Source organism: Vidua macroura, chromosome 1 (assembly GCF_024509145.1).
Source record: "Vidua macroura isolate BioBank_ID:100142 chromosome 1, ASM2450914v1, whole genome shotgun sequence".
Taxonomy (NCBI): domain Eukaryota; kingdom Metazoa; phylum Chordata; class Aves; order Passeriformes; family Viduidae; genus Vidua; species Vidua macroura.
The window spans coordinates 132,789,060-132,811,709 of NC_071571.1; the positions used below are offsets into that span (position 1 = coordinate 132,789,060).

General features: G+C 36.7%; 1 protein-coding gene across 4 annotated transcripts in view; it reads left to right on the forward strand.

Moving 5' to 3' along the window:
• Window positions 1-22,650, forward strand: part of VPS13B (vacuolar protein sorting 13 homolog B) — a 429,427-nt gene that overhangs the window by 287,380 nt on the left and 119,397 nt on the right. The window lies entirely within an intron of this gene.

The window sequence follows — 22,650 nt, forward strand, 5'->3', positions numbered from 1 at the left end:
CCTATTGAGGCATTGAGATACCTTCGCAAATAAGAACAAGAGCTGGGGAAAGAGTTATTGAGCAAGACACAGTCAACTATTCCAAGAATCTGGCTAATAGGAGACCTGGAGAAGATTTTCTCCTTTCTTTCCTGAATCTTACAGTTTCAGCATTGCATGTGAGTCTGGGTGGAAGCAAGGAATGCTCTACAGCAGTCAAACTATTTACATTCCTCTCTTCACCCTGTCAAAACCCCAGAAGTTGTTTGTGCTAATCTAGGCATCACATCACCTCCCATTCCTTTATCACTTCCCAAGGACAGAGAGAAATAAAGGGCATTGTTTCATTAACATTTGGGAACATAAAAGATGTAGAAAAGAAATGCGGTGTATTTTTCTTTTCCTTGGATATTTTACAGACACAGGGCTTCTTTTGGAGATGAATACTGTAAATTATATATAGAAATATCTTTAATCAATTATTTGTAGAGCACTGTTTTCCCATTGTCAGTGGAATGGATAGAATCAGAAGATTTGAATAGATGCCAAGAATTTAAATTCTGAGTTGACTTTGTGCAGAAGTGCTGCATGACTTACTTGGACTGTAAAAATTTAAAAGGAATTTACTACAAAATTTCAGAAATATTTTTGTTGACTACATCCTGAGATACTTATTTGCTCTTCATTGGTAACTCCCTTGCATCAGTGAGGTCTCCTGTAATGAATAAGGGGGATATTTCTGTCTCAAGGTGTTTGTCTTGTCTTTAGTAAGTTATAGAAATGCATCTGGATTTACTGTATTGGAAATATAAATCCATTGGTTGGTTACTTTTTGTCCAGTTCTGCTTCAGTAATGTGTAGCTCTATATGCATAAGTGAAGCCACCTTACCCTCTAATATATGCACATTTATTATTATTATTATGGTTCTTTAGTCAGCAGAAAGAAACATAAAACACTGATTGTTTGCTGCTGTTTTTATCTTAGTGAGTGAAATCAGGAGCACATAGCTTTTCATACTTCACACCTGCATATTATTTCATTGCAAGAATCAAAGCATAATTTATGTTGAAGACACTTCTGGAAACCATTCCTTTGCTCAAAAGAAGACTAATGTCCTAGCTAGATTAGGCATTTCAGGATGTTGTTCAGTCAAATCTTTCTTTACCTCAGAGGAATAACCATCTGGATAATTGTCCTGTGCTTAATTATCCTTGCTTTAGGATATTTTTGTCTTTGTATCCATTTGGAATTTTGCTTGATAAAACTTTCAATCATTGCCTCTCAACATTTCACAATACCTTTCCAAGAACAGTCTGACTTAATCTTCTTCATGGCCCTGCTTTAAGCAAATGGAAACAGTAATTAGATGCTCCACCATCATCCTTAGACTTCTCTTTTTCTGAAAAAACCTAGCTCTGTCACCCTTTCCTTATAAATTCTGTGCTTTAACCTTTTAATTCTCTTGATAATCCCCTGCCCATTCAGGTTTGTCAGTCTTCTGCTGTTGAACTCACAGCTAAAGACAGTGCTCGGGATGTTGACCTGCAAGTATCTCATCATCTCACCTCTGATCCAGTGGCTGTGCTGCTGCTAATGCTTCCCAGTAAATGCTCAGGCTCCCACGCTACGGGGAGAGTCTTATCACATGTTTAAGTGATCACGTGAGCATGTTCAAAATAATTGAATGTTCAAGTTGTTGGCCACCAGGACTCTTGGGTTCATTTCTGCATAGCTCTTCTGTAGCTGGAGTTTGGCTATACTTTGGAACATTGAACATTACTTTCTGGTTTTAGTGGCCCAGTGTGGTTTTTACTCATCTCACAGTCCATTCATTCAGTTCACACTTGAGTGTTTGAATAAAAGTCAGCTGTGGAAAACTGCCTAAACTTGGAGAACTTTGCTAATGGCAAACGACATGTTATCTGTACTCTGTCCTCAGAATCAATCATCTCATCACAGGAGGCAATCAGATAGGGATAAAGCATGACAGTCATCAAAGTAGCAACCCCTTGTTTAAACTTTAAAGTGTGATTTCCAAATGGACTGTATTTGGTGGTTTACAAGGTAAAGCTGTAAAGATTTGCGTAGACAAAAAAAAAAAAAAAAGTGATGATTTATGGGTAAATCTCTTTTTTCTTCAAGTGTTTTAATATTTTGTAAAAGGTTTCATGCCAGGTCTCCAGTGCTGTGTTTTTACTTATTATAAGACCTAGCTTTATACTGTTCTATGAATCTTTGATGTACAGTGTGCCTATTGTACTGATTTCTTCATAAGGTATAGTCTATTATTGCAAAGAATATTGCTTTGATCTACTTGACAGCTTTAGAGTAAGGACACATATGTGGTGTTTGATAGATTACCTGAGGGGCAAAGAATGTTGCTGCCTTTTTGTAATTATTCACTTTTTCAAAATTAATATATACCAAATTCTTAGAAAAAGAATATATAATGCCTACACATGGAGAACAGAAACAGAAGTGCTAGGAAATGAAATACAAATAAAAGAGTGAAGTGCTGTTAATGCCCTGATTTTGTTCAGTGATACATCTAGTATTATTAGAAATATCAATAAAAGAGCCACATTTCCTCCTTCTTAGAAGAATTTCTAATATTCTGGTAGAAGTATTCCCAGTATAAATGATAACTAGTTTTACTGCTGATCAGTGAAAAACAGGTGAATTTTCAAGGAGTTCATTTCTTCATCTGGCGAATCTATTTCCTGGTGTCCATCACTTACCACCTGGAGATTTTTGGCAAGACTTATTTGTCATACTATCATTTAGAAGCAGAAAACACAAGAACTCCTCTTTGAAAAAGAAATTAAATGCAAACCAACACACATCTTGGTCTGCTGCTGACCATGTAGGAATGCATGAGTAACATATCTAACTGCAAGTCAGTGAATGTTACACTCCTCAAATATGGCCACTGAGGTCATTAGCAACTTTTACTTTCCAATAAGCTTAAGATTAAGGCTAGACCTTTGGAAAAAAATTATGTATACAAAAATTATTTCTTTAAATTTGTCCTAAAGATTGTTCCTGTCTGATAACTGCACTAACAGTTACTTTGTATCTTCCTTGAAAAACAAAAAGGGACTTAGAAATGCTTACTTTTTTTTCACAATATCTCTGTGAGGATTATGGCTCTAGATGAAGAGAAGATGATTGCTTTTAAAATTCAAGGCAACTTGAAACATCTGAAATATTTTCCAGAGGATGTCCATTGGAAGCATTCAGTCACTTTATGTTCCCTATGGTCCTTATCCCCTCCATCACAGCATCAGAGAGTGGGTTAAGTTGGAAGGAACCACAGTGGATTCTCCTGTCCAACCTCCCTGCTCAAACAGGGTCCTCCAGAGCACATGGCACAGGATTGTGTCCCAATGGTTCTTGACTATCTCCAGTGAGAGAGACCCCACACCCTCTCTGGGCAGCCTGTTCCAGTGCTCAGTCACCCACACAGGAAAGGCACCTCATGTTCAGGTGGAGTTTCCTGTGCATCACTCTCTGCCCACTGCCTCTTGTCCTATTGCTCAGCAGCACCAGGAAGATCCTGGCTCCATCCTCTTGACACCCTCCCTTCAGATACTGATAGACATTGATAAACTCCCATCTCAGTCATCTCCTCTAAGGTCATTCTTAAATAGGCCCAGCTCCTCAACTTTTCCTCATAACTGAGGTCTCCCTCATCATCTTCATAGTATTCCATTGGACTCTCTCCAGGAGCTCCACATCTCTCATGTACTGAGCAGCCCAGAACTGGACACAACACTCCAAATAAGGCCTCACCAGAGCTGAGTAGAGAGGCAGGATCGCCTCCCTCAACCTGCTGGTGATGCTCTTTCTAACACACCATAGGATACTGTTGCATCCTGGGCTGGTTCAGTTAGGGGTTTTAATAAATGTTAGCCAGTTCTATGTACCCCGATTTTTCCCTCACAGTGGTTCACTCCAGGTTGTCTGCCATAGGAGCTTTCCCACGTCATTCTTGTAGCCACCCCCTGTTCATTCCTGAAACTTCTGTGTCAGTCACCCTATCCCTGCAATCCCATTCGTCCCAGAACCCTGTACCCACCCCTGTTGTGTTCCCGTTGGCTGCTGTGATCCACGTCACTCCCCCGCTGTCTGTCCCCACTGGGCGAGGGGGGCTTCCAGCCCTGTCTGCCCGCCCCCCATATAACCCCGTGCTCCCTTTCTCCTGGCGCCATCTTGACCACACGCACTAGGAGACAGGCGCCGCTCCAGCCACCGCGGCAGCGATGCAGGAATAAACATTCTCCAGCCACGCAGGACAAGGTGTGCCTTCCTCATCCCTTTACCTCCTCTCAGCGCTGGCTACAGAACACGGCTGGCCCACACGGAGGCTCAACCCCAGAGCTCCGCATACACGCGGCAACCCCGCTCCGGCCAAGAGGCAGCACCATTAGCTGGGCTCCCAAGCCGTCCGGACCGGGACGAGAAGAACGCAACGCTGCAGGATACCTTTGGCATTTTTAGCCACAAGGGCCGTTTCGCTGTCCACCAAGACCCCCAGATCCTTCTCCAAGCTGCTTCCCAGCAGGTCAGCCCCCAGCCTGTACTAGTGCTTGGGGCTATTCCTCCCCAGGTGCAGGACTCTGCATTCACCTTTGTTGAGTTCCAGATGGTTCCCTGCCCATCTCTCCAGCCTGTTGAGGTCATTCTGAAAGGCTGCACGGCCCTCTGGGGTATCAGCTGCTTCTCCCACCTTTGTGCCATCAGTGAACTTGCTGAGGAGGCCTCTGCCCCTTCATGCAAGTCAGAGATGAAAAGTTAAACAAGACTGGATCCAGTACCAACCCTTGGGAGACACCAGTAGTTAAAGGCCTCCAACTAGACCCTGTGCCACTGATCATAACCCTCTGAGACCTGCCATTCAGCCAGTGCTCACTTTGCCTCATCCCTGTTTCTCAGGTTATGTAGTTTTGTTTGTTTATTTTCTGCTAGCCCAAATGCATGTTTCTTTAGGCTACAAGTCCCTAGCTATCCTATACAGTCTGAAATTCAGATAGGTATCTAATATACTAATAAAAACAGGATAAGCTCTTTCTTGAAAGAATAGACAAACTCATCATCTTTTCCTTCAATCATACTTATTCACAAGTTTTTAATTGTAGTGAGGAATGCAGCAGTCAACGATCAGTTTTTGAAAATACGGAAATGTTTTCTCACAGTTTAACTAGAAATGAAAAAGCTGTCCCTGTTTTGGATCCCTCTCAGGCCTCCCTTGCCCCTGGCTGGCATTCTTTTAATTTTGCCTAAGCAATGAACAAACCTTCCAAAGTTCTTTAATGTGCTTGGTATTATACTAATGTGTTGTTAGCCATTAGAATACAGTAGGTCTTGCACAAATTCAATTCTTAAGAAGTTACTTTCCCCCACAAAATACATGAAAAAAAATCTTCTTGTTGAACTGCAGGAGCAACTGAGCTGATGAAGTATGGACTCAGATGTGCTAGCAAAACAGTTCCACAAAGAATGATCTGGGATTTGAAGCATCTGATAGAAATTTTTCTTCATAGCTAATACATATGTCAAATATAATTTGCAGTCAGAGCCAACAGGCAATGGGCACAAACTGTCATTTGCCTGGAGGGATTGTTGAACCAAACAGGAGAAACCTGGTGTGGGCACATCTTTGTTTTCTTTCAGAAATTCCAGGCATGACCTGCTGGCTAATGTTTTCTGCTTTGTTAAAGCCTGCTTTTAGGTATTTGGCCTTTGAGCACTCTTCCTAGGCCGCATAAGTGACCAGTGTATGTCACCTTGGTAGATGATATTCTGCTTCTAGAATAGAAGATCTGGCTCATGGCCAATCACTGAGTAAACCCCACCAGCAGGTGTGACATGTTCATAGGGCAAACCCCTGTGTTCTGATAAATTGCAGCAACAACCCACCAGCTTCCTGAATAAATGATATTAATTCTAGGGGGGAGCCAAAGTAATTTCAACTTTGGCATTTTGTTCTTTTACCACAAAAATTATATTTGGACTCTAACTACTATAAATATTGGCTATTTCAAAGTGAGCATCATGTTACTTGTATTCATCCCAATAATGGGCAAGGCTGGGGGAAGTACAGCTCCTATCTGCTCAGATAACCCAAACAAGAATAAGCAAATGCGTGAGTGAGTAACAAACAATGCACCATTAAAGTGAACTAATTAATAACTGAGAAGTGTCCAAAAGGGAGAAGGCACAGAAAACTCATCTATGTCAGCTGATTCCTTCCTAGCGGGGCTAAATCTGACTGTGTACTGATTTGTCACATTAGACATACTGCAGGAATATTTGCAGAAGGTGTAAGTCATTCTCTGTTGCTGTAGATGAGGCTTAAAAAAGCTTTTCTGATAAGTTTTAAAGTCCTGTAATATGTTGGCTCAGGAAGTCTAGAAGAGCATGCTGAAGAAGTATTCCTCTGTGCTTTCTTTAATTATGTTTTTTTTTTTTTTTCCCTCAAAGCATCCAATTACATCTACTTTCAGAGAACAGGAGTCTAAAAAGATCTTTGTTCTGACTCAGTAGGATTGTTACATTCTTTATTTCGGTTCATGGCAATCTCATCAGCATGTTGTTGCTGTAATTTCACTGTAAGATAAAGAACATGGTCAGCAGCATATATGTACAAAAGTGCTGTTACAACTACATCACACATAAAATTTGAAGGAATGATAGCTAATAGTTTATAGCATTTATTCTTGTTGATGATACTTAAGCAGAGCAAACTTTTGAGTAATGAGCAACTTAATTACACTGTAATTAAGGCTATTAATTACTTGTATGAAAAATGAAAAAAAAAATGTGTTGAAAATGAGCATAAATTTGTTTTCCATTTGTATTTTGCTTAGAAAAAAATAACACTCAGAAAACCGGTAAAACAAGTTCCAGATAATACTACTTAAGAAGCCAGACAGTCAAAGTGTGAAATGGCAGATCCACATGTTGCACAGATGTTGTATTGACTGGATAGTATTCTTATGGAAAGCTTGTGTAATTGGAAGTATTTTTAGTATGTTGAAACTTTGAGAAGTTGGCATTCCCATTTGCCAGTTTCTTTTGATGAAGCTGTTTATCTTTTGTCTTTTAATTACTGAAATCTAAGGTAATCAGTGTTCAAGAGCCAAAACATTCTTGTTTTTTGTATTTTATACAAATCAGTTGAATTTAGGTATGTCTTGATATCCTGAAATGTGTTGGCACATTAAAAAAGCTAATGCTGTGTAAAAATAACTTCCTGAGGGTTTCAAAACTTTTTTCATTATGCCTTTGGTATTTGTTGTAGTGAAAAGAGAGCTAACTTAGTCTATGGTATTAGTAATGCCCCAGAAACAGTAGGTATTGAAATGTGGACCAATAAAATATTTTTCAGAGGTTTTTTGGGGGTTTTTTTGGTTTTTTTTGGGTTTTGGGTTGTTGTTGGTTTGGTTGGTTGGTTGGTTGGTTGGTTGGTTGGTTGGTTTTTTTGTTGTTGTTTTTTTTGGGTTTTTGTTTTGTTTTGTTTTGTTTTTTGGGTTTTTTTTTTGTTTGTTTGTTTTTGGTTTTTTTTGTTGGGTTTTTTTTTTGTTTTTTGTTTTTTTTTGGTAGCTTGCACAATTCCTGATCAGGTCTTGTGTACCTGCTCAGTTATGCCCATGTTTTAGAGCTTTGAATCTTCATTCCAGGGAATAGCAGGTCACGCAGCATGTACTACCACAAGTTTGATGTCCTGGGCTATGAGATGCTTTCTGATGGATCTTAACCACCTTAACTGAAGAATCACAAATCTATTGCAGCTGGAATTAATATGTTCAGTTTATTGATAAGATTGTTAGCAACAATCTCATGACCTGGGATTTGTAGACTGCCTTTTTGCATTAATAGTTAGTAACTGTTAGTTACTGTTAGTAACTTATTTTAATGATTGTACATTTCAAAGAGTAAGCTATTTTAATGCTTCTAACTAGGTTACAAAATGTAAAGTTTCAGATACCAGAAATGAAGGAACAAAGTAAAGAGAAAGTAACAAAATTTGGATTATTTAGATTTTAAATACTTAGATTCTCAAGCAACTTGACAAGGGTTAGCTTAAAATTAGGCTTGGTTATCCTCACTATGTTGGTTTTATGGATTTGGAAACAATGGAATAAATCCAGAGAAGCGTTTTCACAGTTGAGAAGGATTGCAGAAAGCTGTAGTTTCTAAGCACATACCACAGCTAGATCCCCAAAGTAGCTCTAATTTGTGTCACTGGAGTTAGGAAATGTCTCGCTTTCATTCCTGCACAGTGAGGCCACTTCTGTGTGCTTCAAATTGAGACTGTGCCTTGTACATCCCAGATGGATTTGAAAAGACAACAACTTCCATTACCTAAAAGCTCACAAAGTTTTGATAAGGAAGAATTGCATTTCATGTCAATCTGTGTAATGTCCTTAAAATGTGAAAAGGAAAAATTAAGAAGTAGGAGACAAAGGAAAATCTGTTTTGCTATAAAGATGTGACCTTTAGTTTCTCTCCTAGAATTACAAGGGGAAAAAAAGAATGTTCAAACTGATTGTTGCAATGAAAATGGCTCTTTAAAGAGATCTTCATGCTTAGATCCTGCAAATACAAAAATAAAGGGGGAAAAAGTGTTTATAGTCTCTCTTTGATGTAGATAATTAGGAATTTTTTTATCTTACAATGAAGAGTCTCTTCAATAAGCATTTGGACTTACGTTGTTGAGCAAGATCAACAAACATGTTAAATAAGATAGATACTAAACTGACAAGGTAAAGAGTTGTTACTATAGTAAAACCAGACTTGAAATTACAGATTCAAAATGTATTTCCTTTTTGCTAGGAAGAAACCGGGTTTTGCTGCTGATTTTTGATGTCCACAAGCACAGAGACTATGTGGGGGAAAATAATGGAAAGTTGTATCGGATAGCTGTAAAAGCACTTAATGATTCAAGACCAGTTTCTATGACATTTTCCTTACTGTTTTCTGTGACCAGTTAAATTAAGGTGATAAGATGTTCTTGCATATCAAAATTTCACATAAAATATAGCTGGGGAGGAATTTACCCAATACAATAATCTACAAAGAAGTTTATAAATAGCATTCTTCCAACGATTCCTTGCTTCAACACAGAAGGATATTTTGTATTGTTAATGAAAAGAAAAATTCAAGTATTTCTCTAGAATACTGTGAAGCTTCATATCAATAGTGTTTAAAGACTCCCATGCTGGAACAAATCTAATGGGAAAACATCTCATAGGGGTTGTTGTTATTTTCTGGAAAAAATAAATTGTAACAGCAAAATAAAAAATTAGAGATGGGAAAAAAGCAAACAGCAACCTTGAAATGTTGGTTTTCCTCTATGTTCCCATCAGTACTAGTTAAAGTCTAAGTTTTACAGATTTTTTTCTCTTCTCTTTTGCTATTTTTCCAGATGTTTTAAAATAGAGTGTAATGGGATAGAATTATTTTTACATGAGTTTTAAGTGCAAGTGGGATTTCAGTCCACTTTTTTTTCTTTTTAGCCTACAGTTCTTGATTATCTGAACCAGACCTTCTTGGGTCTGCTCAATGAATTGCATTTATTGTCTTACACTACTCTTAGTAATATAGTCTAAGAGGCATAAACATTCTGTCCAATCTCTGTATTCCGTATCATGCCTAACAATATTTTGATGTTAACTTGTGAATTATTTTTATTATAATTATCTTCAATAACATTGTGCTTTCTTATCCAAGTAAAATAATAACTGAATGGTATGTAAAGTTAATTTAAAACTTCACCACTTCTGATCATTTAATGTACTGACCAAAATAATCTGAAGTATTCATTACAATGATAATACAAATATTGCAATTAAAAAGGTCCAAAATTCAAAGTTTTCTTTTGATTAGAACACATTCAAGAAATCATATTGGTTCATTTTCGAGGGAAAAAAAATTAGAAGTCCATGAACTGTGTAAGAATTGCTATAGGTTTGCCATAAAGAGCAAGTATAGTTGGTGGTTGGCATCTATGCAGGACAAAATCACTGAAGGCAGGACGGTGGCCCAAACTCACCCTGAGAAGTGTGAGAGAACATGTGCTTGGGCTTTCTCACAGTGTGACACTGGATGTGTCACAGTGATGATTTGCTAAGGCGTCTGACAAGGCGGGGAAGTTGCAGTGTTGGGTCACACGGTGTGAGACTGAGGGTTCTGCATTCTTTGATCTCGACTAATCTTCTCCTTTCAGTCACCTAATGCTGCTATACAGAAGAGTTTGATGCTGTGGCAACATTACCTTTAGACAGCTCCAGTTATTGTTTCTTCCCTGCATGGAACATCACCTGCTAGTACTGTGGAAAACTTGATCCTTGACAGGAATTATAAGCACATCGATTCTGTAATTTCCTTCATTCTAAAGCAAAATAATACTTTTTTTCCTTAAAGAGAAAAATGAGAAATATAAAGGGAAAGGACAGAAGCCAGTAAAGAATTAATTGAAGGTATACTCAGTGGGCAGTGAGAAACTTAGGTTTGAAATTCTGGTTTCTTTATGAGAAGAATGCTCACTTTTTTCCGCTGAAATTCTCTCAAAGGTAACGTTTTTTTCATTAATTTTAGCCTATTTTTAGAAGTAAATAAATCTAATATACTCACCCTGTATGTCAGTCTTCCTTAAACAGTATGTAATATGTTGTGTTCTCAGCCAAATTAGAAAGCAGAATAGAAGTCTCCATATTAATTTATTTTTTTAATTTGTTTTGGAAAAAAAAAAAAACAAAACAGGAGAAGTATGGTGACAAACCAAAACAGGTATTGCCACTGAGGGAAAGACATTATTCAGTAGTAGGCAGTATTCACTGTTCAGTCACTTCTGTGGCTTGTGATGGACCAACTGATCACCTAGGGATAAATACTCTGCTTAGTTTCATATTGATTTTCTTCAGAATTCCACTTTCATACTATCCTGTTTATTAAGCAAGTACTATCCTATTTATCCTGTTTATTAATTTGCTGAGTGTACTGCTGGTGATTATATTGGCTGCCATCCTAATTTTTCAAGTTTTCCAGCCATGTTGTACTCTGTTTTCAGATTCAGGTAATGTTGTATCATCTAAGACTGTCTAGTAGAATGATACATTCCGTTATTCATGCCTGAGATTTTGTCAGGAAACAAATGTGGCTATTTTTTCACAAATTCACTTGTCCGTTCTGTCAGAAATTCATGAGGTCTTCATACTTTTTGAAAAGTGACAAAAATACCTGCGTGAATAAATTTTCTTTTAATTAGTAGTGGGTTTAAAGATAAAAGAGCGTAGCCTTTTCTGTATATAACATCTAATGGATCAAAGTTGTCCAGGGGGTCCAGGTTGTGTTATTGACAGAATTAAGTGGTTCCTGTTTCCTGTGAAATTAATTTGCATGAGTCAGAGCTGCAACACTATCCTTGTACCATCTACAAGCAGTTGTGTGCTGAGCAGAATTAGCTATATTTTATAGTTTAGCAACTTTATAACTAAATTTTTATAACTATAATTTTGAAACTAAAAAAAAAAAGGGAAGTCAATCTATCATCAGAAGTTTCTTATTCATTATACCTTAGTGAAGGAGTGGCATCTGAATCAGTTTCATCTAAATCAATGTTCTGTAGCAGCAGCTTTTTAGGATGGTGAATGTTTAATTGTAAGGTGGCACATATTTTCTACTTCTGCTAATGTTAATGGCCTGAAACCACGACATGTCAAAGGAAGCTGTACAAATCAATTTGTGTGTTTTTTTCCAAATATATAGTAACATGAAGACATGTAAAAAAGTTAGCACATTTGAGACATACATATGCATAGAGTTGATGCAGAAAATTTGCACCATGCATAACTTGATTTTCTTAGAAAAGATTGTTCCAAAGATTAATCTAATCCACTTAGATAGTAAGTAGACTCACTAGATTTAATGGCTTTGTGGAGTGGTTAAAATTTGTAGAATGGCTAATTTTTTTTTAAATGTATATGACATTAAAGTCTTATGATAATATTTATAATTGAGCTGTTCATATGTTTTAAACATAATCTTGTAGCTCAATAGTGTCAGAGGGAGTGCCAAAAGTGTAACTTTTTGAGAATGCCAATAAAAACCCTTAGCTGGAATAGCTGAATAATACTTGCATCATTTTCCTGGTAGCTTTACCAGTACTTGGGTTCCCACATAGCCACTTGTCAGATGTTTTCCTGAAAATAACAGATATTTTGGTTAGTTCAAGGACACTATCAAAATAAAGTCCTTGCCAGTATCTTGAGTCATTGCCATACCCTGTTTCCGTTCTTAGGAAGCTCTGTCTCATCATTTGATTTTGTTGCCAAAACCAATTGGGAGGTATCTTTTTGAAGGACTGTGCAGTACTTCTTGGTACTTCATATTCTTATTCCAGTAGTAACCTAGATGCTGTTCTTATACTGGGAGAATGGGTGTAGTTTTTCTAACAATCTTCAAACCAGAAATCTTACTTTTCAATTAAAAATAATATATTTAGGGATGAAGTAAATTCAGACTAAAGTAGGAAGCCTTATGAGGAAGGGTCCATTTTGCAGACATGAAGGCAAAACATGTGAGGATTACTCAAAAGGACATGAGTACATATGTGGATGCACACACATGCACAGAGTTTTCACACAGCAAAAACCTCTCATGACAGAAGATCTGAGTTCTGTGTTAGCCTGCAATGTTTAAAAATGCAGTTTAGTTTTACACTTCAAATCTGAGTAAGTGGCGTGTTTTAACATTTTGAACTGCTTTGCAATTTCATTCATCCCTTGCAATGCTGCACAAGCTGCATCTGTAGTCATGCTATGAGAATTTTGAGATACCTGAATTAAAACTAAATATTTTGAATGGAAGAGTATAATTTGAACTTTACACTTCAGCTGAAGATTCCATAGGTAGACAATAGTTTCTGAATGTTAATATCCTTCTCCTGGTAATCAACATTAATTTCTAGAATTGTGTGGGCTTCTGAGCTTCTCTGAATCCCAACAATTCTGTTTGTTCTGTGTCTTGTTTGCAGGGAAGTTCATTGTGTCAGCAATAATAATTTTCCACTTTTCTTGAACATTTAAAAATTGCTGAATTTTGGTTGAGTGGGCAGAGAAAGTAGTAGTGTTTCTTCATGGAAACACAGTGTACAGAGTGGAAGGATAATAAAGAGCCTAGGTCTATTTAATTTCTTTCTAATGTGTTTTATGTATTCTGCCACAAAATCCAGTCTAGTAAAATTACAGTGAACTAAGTTTTAGTGCAGTGTCATGCTTTGGTGGCAGGGCTACAAGGTACATGCATAGGGTCTGTGGCTTTGATAAGTATGATACAATCTGGTACTGTTGGTATTCCCATTTAGATAAAGGAGGTCCTTGTCACACTGACTTACATTGAGGAGTGTTTCTCATGAGTATGCAGGAGATTAAAGAGCAGGACAATACTTCAATTTTTACAGCTAGCTTCCCTCTGATTGAGTTACTGGTTGCTATATCAAATGGTGAAATCATAGATTATGATTCTGATAAAAGATTGGTATGAGTCATGCATATGATGCTAATAACATGTATTGAATCAAATTCAGATTTGCAGCTATTTCGAATTTCTCTGAACTTATCTCTGCAGCTAGTTGGCTGCCAGTACCTTTTTAGAGAGAAGACATTTTAAAGTTCTCAGTTGTTTATACCTAGTATGCAGCTTCAGTGGTTTTGCTGTGCCTAATGGGTTTGCTTAATAATCTTGCATATTAGCACTTTTTTTCCTCAGTACATGCTCCTAGGCAATATTTCCAGTTCTTCATTTCACTGAGACTGTACCTTCCCCCCAGATTACCTGTGACTCATTGTATGAATCAAGACTGGAAGCTTCATTCTTGACTCATCCTAAGTAAAGGTTTCCACTAATTTTAACTTTCTCCATCAAAACAGTGGAGGAATAATGACTTAGTAAAGTAAAGTATCCTCAGAAATTAGTAGTGACAATTATTTCAGACTGTTGGAGAGCTGTTTGAATTAGAAAATCCCTAAAACTGAAAATCTGTTAAGCTTTTCTGAGTAGGGGTCCTGTCTACAAGTGTCATAAAACTGCTATTTGTCTGAAGACCAGCAATTTAAGACATTATTTTAGAAAGCTGGGCATTTTTTTCTTCACAGAGCTACAGGGATAATTAGGTTTGTGTGTTTGCATTAGTTCACCTGTTTTCTTGCAGTAAGTTTGTATGTCTTTTTTGCTTTCCTGCTAGGATAGGCTCTCTGGTCTCTACAGATTATCCTTTTTGGCTGATTCTTTGCCTTCCAAAACAGGAACAGAGAAGGAGACATTCAGAATCACAAATAAATTATCTGCCAAACTATTATTTTTTCAGTGGGAGGTGGGCACATAACTGTTCTACATTCTATTGATAACGTTCATTATAGAGGCAGTAGTGCCTTCTCCACACAAGATAAGTGTTCATTACACATTGAAGTTTTACCTGGAAGTTTTACCCATTGTATTTCTATTAAATAATTGTTGTACAATGTAATTTCTGAGTAGTCTGGTCTTGGTTGAGTGGTTCATTTCCGAGGTATGTCTGTGAGCAAGTGGTCATTTCCCAGGTATGTCTGTGAGCAAGCCCACCACAGCAAAGGAATTTATGGCCAGTAAAAAAATTATACTTAGAATAATGCTTAGGAAAGTATTTTAATAACACTCAACAAAAAAGAAAAAAGAAAAACAAACAAAAAACAAAACCAAAAAATCAGCAGTTGTTAGTGAACCAAAAGGAACTTCATGGTCCAAAACTGGAAAAACATTTTTATGGAAAAACAGTATATGTAAACAATATTCAGTAATATGTGCAGTCTTTTTGCATCTTTATTTTAGTCCATCGTAGTAATACCATATAGAAGCATGTAAAGGTCAGAAGTATTTTTCTTTAAGAAGTAAACTTTGTAAACTGTTTGTATCTGGGCCTGCCGATGGAATTCAATGTTGTTACCATCCCACAATTTGAATGGCTCTAATGGCACCGTAGAACTGCAGATAAAAGCTTTGAAAATGTCAGACTACTGCAGGATGTGTTTCACAAGAGTTCTCCCCTGATTTTCCAGTGAGATATAAAGTGCAATCTCAGCATGATTCGAGCGCTGGGTGCTTTGGAGCAGCCTCTGAGCACCAAGACTGAGGGCGCAGGAGAACTCCGGGCCTGAGCGGTCGGAGGAGGCTGGAGATGCAGCTCCATGTGTCACCCACCCTGAAGGCACCCTTTCATTCCTGCTCCAATGCTTTTATTTCTTTTAATTGTTTTAAACCAATTCAGTGGGCACGATTTAGGATGCAATTTTGAGGCTTAAGTTAATCAAAGATGAGCTGATATAGTCTGTCCTTTTCCTTCACTGTACAGTGAACCCATGAAGGAAACAGAACAGGCCAAAAAAACAAGTACATTTTTTCTCAGGTTTTTTGGTTGGTTTGTTGTTTTTTCTTCCTGGATTTATTTTTTTAGATACTTCAAGGCCCTGAACTGGCTGTTTTACTGTCACATAAGGCACAAACGAGGAGACACAAATTCGGTTTAGCATGGAATTGTACAGCAAGGCTGAGACAAACAACATGCTAAAAATGGGCATATTTTGTCATGGCCTAGTTACCAAAGAAACGTATTCTGGAATTTCTAATTTTTAGGTTTTAGTTCATATGCCATTTCATGTGCTTTACTTCCTCAGGTAGTCTTTAAAATATTCTCAACAAATTGAAACATTGTTTAGTCAAAGATCAGTTAGATACAAGTTGATATAGGTGAGATGTAGTAACCTAAGGGAAAAAAAAAAAAAAAAGGCAGTAAGGTACAGATAGATAATTTTCTGGACATCCAGCAGCTTTAAAACCTGAGGCACTCAAGATTGCAGCACATGTTTCAGTGAGCAGTAGCGTGCCAGCAGTTGAATATTTCTCACTGGAGACTCCTGCACTGTGGATTTTTCTGTTCGTAGCATGTAGTCTGACTCAGTCTGACTTATATTACTGGAAATAATGTAGAATGAAGTTTGTTTAGTTAGGCAACATCTGTTCATGAAATCTTTTAATCTCCTGTGGATTTAGTTATTTTAATTGCCTTTAAAATGCTCAAAATGGATAAAGTATCTAATATATAGTAAGAAAAAGATCGTACCATTTGATTCTGGGAATAAGTCATTTAACTGTACAGTTTCTCATTTAAGAGGCTGAAGATAGAGTCTGTATTATGAAAGTCAAGTACCAAGTTACTTTACCACATTGCAATAATGACTTTTTATTGTTCATACATTCATTCATCCTCTCTTAGAAAATTATGCCTAAATTTTTCTTTTGAGGCTTTGTTGAATTCCAGTTTGCATTATTGCTAGATATTTGTCATTTTCCTTGTGCATCTTTTGATTTACTTTACATAATGCTAAATATTATTCAATGGGAGAATATTCAAGTTTACTCCAATGGGAGTAAATATGTTAAATTTCTCTTGTTTGGAAGTCATAACATTGAATGATATTTCTAATATTTCCATATTTAGTATAATTTAATTATTTAAACTGCACAGAAATGTGACCAAAACTAAGACTGGTAAAATTAGTCTGATACCAAAATCTTGATACTGAAATGTTAGAGTAGGTCATAGAATTGTAGAATCAATAAGGTAGGAAAGGACCTCCAGGGTCAAGGTCATTGGGTCCAACCTTTGAACAAGCACCACCGTGGGAACAAAACCATAGTGCTAAGTGCCACATCCCTTTTTTTCTTGAACACCTTGAGGGATGGTGACTCCACCAATTCCCTAGGCAGCCTATTCCAATGCTTAAGCACAGTTTCAGTGGAGAAATTCTTCCTGATGTCCAAACTGAACCTCCTCTGGCACAGCTTGAGACTTTTTTCTTACACTTTCAATATTAGCCTGGGAGAAGAGGCTGACCCTGACCTTGGTGTAATCCCTTTAGGCATTTGTAGAGAGCGATAAGGTCTCCCCTGAGCCCTCTCTTCTCCAGACTAAACAAAATCCCACCTCCTTCATAGTTTCTGAATGTTAATATCCTTCTCCTGGATAGTAAGTCCCTGTAGGACTTACTCTCTACACTCTTCACCAGCTCAGTTGCCCTTCTCTGGATGCACTCCAGCACCTCAATGTCTTCTTGCACAAGTCCAGTTAGACTACATCAACAGTCAACTCTAGGCAGGTCACCTGGTCATGAAAGGAGATCAGCTTGGTCAGGCAGGATCTGCCTTTCCTAAAGCTCTGCTTGGCTGGGCCTGATCCCGTGGTTGTACTGTACATGCGCAAAATCAGGGTGAAGTTTCAACTATTGCTTTTGAAAATATCCAAATGAAACATGCAAGACAATTCTCATGGGAAAATGCCATTTCTTGGCTTTAAACAGAGAAAAAACCCAAAACAATGCCCCCTCCACCACCCCCCCAAAAAACCCACGCAAAACAAAAACTAAAACAATCAAAAATAAACAAAAAAAAACCCAGAAAAAAAGTGTGCAAAACTGAGCAAACCCTCGCCATGTCTAAAATAAATGTGTGGTTTAAGCCAATATTTTTTGTATAAAAGCAAAGATATAAACTTAAATTTTTAATTTAAATTTGAAAAATAACAGCAAAAAGCTAATGCTTTTAGTAAAAATATTAATGAAAAAATGCTGTCGGGGAAAAAAAGAAAAAAAACTCTGCCAAATTTCAGCTTGGTCTTTTTAAATTGAAAGCCTTTATTTGGAAAGAAAAAAAATTGAACTCAAGTTTCTTACTGGCCTTCACAGGGTAGCAAAATAAACATATTGTTTGTATTAAGATGAAAAAAAACAATTTTGTTGGCATTAGAAAGGATTTAGCACTTGGATATCCCTATTACAATTGGAACATTTAACACAGCTTTGATTTATGAATATTTGCATCAGTGTTTAACAGAATGTAGCCTCTTACTTTACTTTTGATGAGCTGGGAAAACAATGCACAAAGAAGCTGAGTTTGTATTGCTCCTTGCCATCACAACTTGCATGTAATTCCTGCAGTATTGTGAAAACTACAATTCCCATCTGAAGTAATTCTGTAGGTCCAGAAGCTCATATACACAATTACACTTCAAATTGGCATCATTTGTTTTGCTACAGATTCTGTTTGAAAAGAAAACTCCTTTGAGGAAAAAACCCGTTTGACTTCTATGAAATAAACTACTTCAGACATCTACTGCTATTTTTGTTGCCTCATTTTGGCTTGATTTAATAGTTCCCTTTTGGAGGACAGTTTTAGGTTCATGTTATAAAAGATTCTTTCTGCAGTTGGATTGATACAAGTAGAAGCAATCTGTCTAATTTTAATAGTAGGACTGAAATTTTAATTTGGAACTTTATTACACTGGAGGATAAAATTTAATAGTCAAATATGTTTGTATGTGTGTCTTTGATTATATTTTCCACGTGAAAATTAATGTCAGTTTGGAAAATAATTTTAATAATGGTCAGAATTGAATTCAGTCATGTAACTCTTATGCATAACATAATAATTTTTTTTTAGTTGAAGTGTTCAGTAGAGCAATGTGGCAAACAAAGGTCTATTAGATAACAATGATACATTAAGTAAATTTCTAAACTGTCGGAAACCTCTCAATGCAGTAGATGAAGTACTAAGTACAAAGGAAGAAATTATCCAGTGTTACCTTTGTAATTCCAGTTTAAGCGCAACGGAAAAGAAAAATGGAGCATATTCCTTTTCTGTAACTTACTCTGTCCACTAGGCAAGATTTTTATTTCCATGTAAATATTAATACTTTTTAGAAAAAGGAATAAAACTAGGTCACATACAACAGTGATGGAGCAGATGTGATTGGCACTTTGATTTTGTGGTTTCACACTTGTGAGTCTTTCCATAACTTATGTAATGTGAAGCATGAGCTCATGATTGGCTGAAGGGTTTTGATCAGAGTTAAGAAATGAGTGGAAATTTTACTTCAATAGTGTCATTATATGACCATAATTAATATGAGAAGCTGGAAAAAATATGCAGATGTAGATGCTTTTCCTCTAGAGCAGCTACACTTCTAAAGATTATATTGCTTACAGTTATTCTATTAATTAAAGAATTATTCTGTGAAGTACCAGAAAAAGAACATTAAAATGTTTATAGTGAAATTTGCACATGCTTACATTGTTATTGTTGAAAATTCTTGAGAGATTAAGAAATATAATGTGGCAAATCTGCCAATTGTTGTAAAACGCTTCGCTTTGATTTGGTAAATGTGTTGGTTATTGGTCTAAAGTGTTAGGTTTTGTGTATACCTTGATGATTTTATTCCTGCTCTTCATGGAGTGAAAACTTTGAGGACATCACTACCATCTAAGTATTGTGATCAGAAATGGAAAATAAGTAAGACTTACCTGGTTAAAATTGCAGTGACCTTAGATGGGACTACTTGCTAATGTTGAAAAGCAAATCTCTTTATTGATCCTTGATTTTATGATGTACTTATCTGTGTGTGTTCTACAGGACATGCCATTTCTATGCCCTTTCTCTTGATAGATATATGTGCCATGTGCCCTGGTGAACTCAAGAGGTTAAGCTAGTCAAGTTACCTATCTCAACACATGAAAAGGAAGAATTAACCACAGCTCCCCAGCTACCATTGCAGCTTTCAACACCTTTTCTATGGTGTGTAGTATTGATAGGATATATAACTGTGAAAGGACAAGAAAATGCACTGAAGTGATCTAAGAAGTAAACTATCATCTTGATGTGTTTTTTCTAGCTATTGAAAACCTTTCCATATTGCAACTTATTCTGACAGTGAAACTGTAGAATACCTCTGATTGAAGTACCATCTGGTTATGCTCAAGGCTTTAAAGCTATTATCTCAGCTTAAAATTTCAGCGTCCTATATTTTTTCTTCACCAAACTATCCATTTTTAAACCACAAATATTTTTCCAGTCCTTTCAGATTTTATCTAAAAGTATATTTTAACAGTATTTAAATAGTTCTTAAACAATAACAATTTATCTTGATAGATGACATGCTGTGTTTTTTCATTTTATTTTAATTAGCTATTGTGGAACCAAATTCCCTTTTGTTTTATTCCTTTGAATACTGTTTAATTATAGTTATCATGCCAAATATCTTAAAGGTTATTTTACCAATACAGTTTCATTTAACATAAGCCATGTGGAATCAATAGTCCTGTTTCCTAAAGTGAATGCTTGGAAAATCTTACATTCATATGTTAAGAGTACACATCCTTTCCTCATTAGCTGGAAAGTACAGGGATTTTGGCACAGGTTCTGTGTGGAAGCATTGTGCAGCTTTTATATGGATTTTGTTTTTAGCCTTTGATGACACTGTTTAGAATAGGAAGTATCTAATAAGTAAAGCATTTTGTCTAATGTGCTGCCAGTGTGTTTAATATATGCCTGGAGGTCTGAAACATTATCTTCTCCACTATAGTAATATGCATTTAATTCTCTGAAAGCAGAAGGTCGAACTTTTAAAAGGGACTCAAAGTACATTTTCAACTAAAATAATTCAAAACACATGGGATAGGGGACCAGAGTAATGTACGGTTGGTTTTTATGGTTTAATCATGATCATGTTAATGCACACCAGTAGCTAATTAAAGAAAACTTTTATTGTTCATTTTAAATGGGTTATGTAAAGAGTAAGAGAATTGATATTATACAGCCCAATGATAAATGTTACCATTACATTTGCTAACAGCAAGATGATATTGCCGTTCTTGACATCTTTAAAGTATTGGCCTATTTATTCCATAATGCAGCAAAGAATCTTTTTAGAGTTGTTATACTGAGACTCATTCCCTCTCATCTTCTTATCCCATTAGAGGAATACCTAAATGCTTCCCAAGTTTATTACTAGGCATATCATCAGGTTAACTTTGAAACATTGTTGAGAGGCTTGATGCTCTACTGAGCACCTACTGAGCTCTACTGAGCTGAAATTGATGCAAAAAGTTCCAGTGATACTTCTGCACTTTTATTTTGTACCCAGTTGTGTTATGTACAGCTGTCTTGGAAATTATTCTTCACGTTTATAATATATGTGGTAAGACCATACATAAGTCGAAGTTTCATTGTGAAACCGGGTGGCATGGAAAACTGTAATAAGATATGGTGTCTTTCACCTTTTGGGCACTGGCTCATATTCCATACTGCTTAATACTGAGCAGAAATTGCCTTCTGAGTGCTGTTCAGTGACCTGCATGAATTGATTTGGGGTCTCAGTAAAGTTTCTGTAGTTGAATGTCCGCATAACAGGAAACTCAGCAGTTGGGACCAATTAGCACCCTTGCAGCAGTCTGCACAGAGAACCTATAGTGTGACTGGGGATGGAGGCAGAGCTACTTTCTTACCTTCCTAAAGGTGCTTTGCATAGACCAGAATGATAAATTAATGGTAAAAAGAGGCAGAGGAAAAGAACTAGGCTTCAACTCAAATCTGTTTAGATGTGAGAAGAGAGGATCCATTCAGAAACCAGAAGTACAGTGATTTCTTCCTCCACTTTGTCATATATGTGTGATGCTTTCCTCCCTGGAATGTTATCACTTAGTGGGTGACACCGTATTTTCATTTCCTCTGGCCAAGTCGTGCATAACCTAAATGTCTGGTAGCTGCAGAAATTTCTGCTGCATAGAGGAGAACAAGAGAATATCATGTAGTAACCATAAGAGTGTCATTCACCACTGAATCATGCTTTCTGAAAACATTTTTCATCAGACTTAACTGATGTCTGTGTAGCAATTAAAAATTGCTGGATTTAGCAGCATATGCCCGCAACTTAATTAGGGGCAGCATTTCCATGAAGTGATATGGCAAGATTTTTTCACAGCTCCATCCTTTCTTTCTGCTTGCCCTCAATACATGAGCAGTGAAACCATCTGTACCAATTCTGGAAGTGCCATCAGTGCAGGATATGGGTGAAGCACTTTATAGTTTACCAGGCAGAGATGCTGAGGTGTAAATAGCCTAACTTTGCTAGGATATCAGGAGGAGTGAGGATTTCTTGGCTCACAATGTAGTGATTCATTAAAATGGTCTCTAGTTATATTTACAGAGGCAGCATTAAAAGTGATATCACATTTACAAGTCAGTGATATGAGTCTGCCATAGAAAACAGCCGCAAAGAATTTTATTGGTTATTTGAAAAATATGTACATGAGTGAATCTGAAAAGATTGTAACCAGAGCTGGCAAAAGCCTTTTCAAAGAAAATCTCAGCTAGTTAATGGTTCTGTTTTAGGATTTCCTCTGTAGTACTTTTTCTAGTATGTTCATTCCTTTAAAGAAAAGGAGAGGGGATTGATCCCTTTGTTCCATACACCACAATATAAAGGAAGGTTTAAAAAGCCTGCTTTTCTTTACCTCCCTCATACCCCAATTTCTGCAGTACTTGTAGAATCTAATACGTTACTGCATAAAGACCACAGAATATTGAAAAAATGGAGAAATTCACCGCCCTTCATTCCTATAATTAAGTTGCTGATAATTTTTTTTTTTTAATTCATTATTCTCTTTTGAAGAGGAAGTTAAGGTACTATTTGCCCTAGTTCATATTTCACTTTTTGAAGATTCATTTGGGTAGAGAAGATAAGAAGAAATTATTGAAATAGGTCCTGCAATGAAGAAATAAAATCATTGAGTCAGTGTGC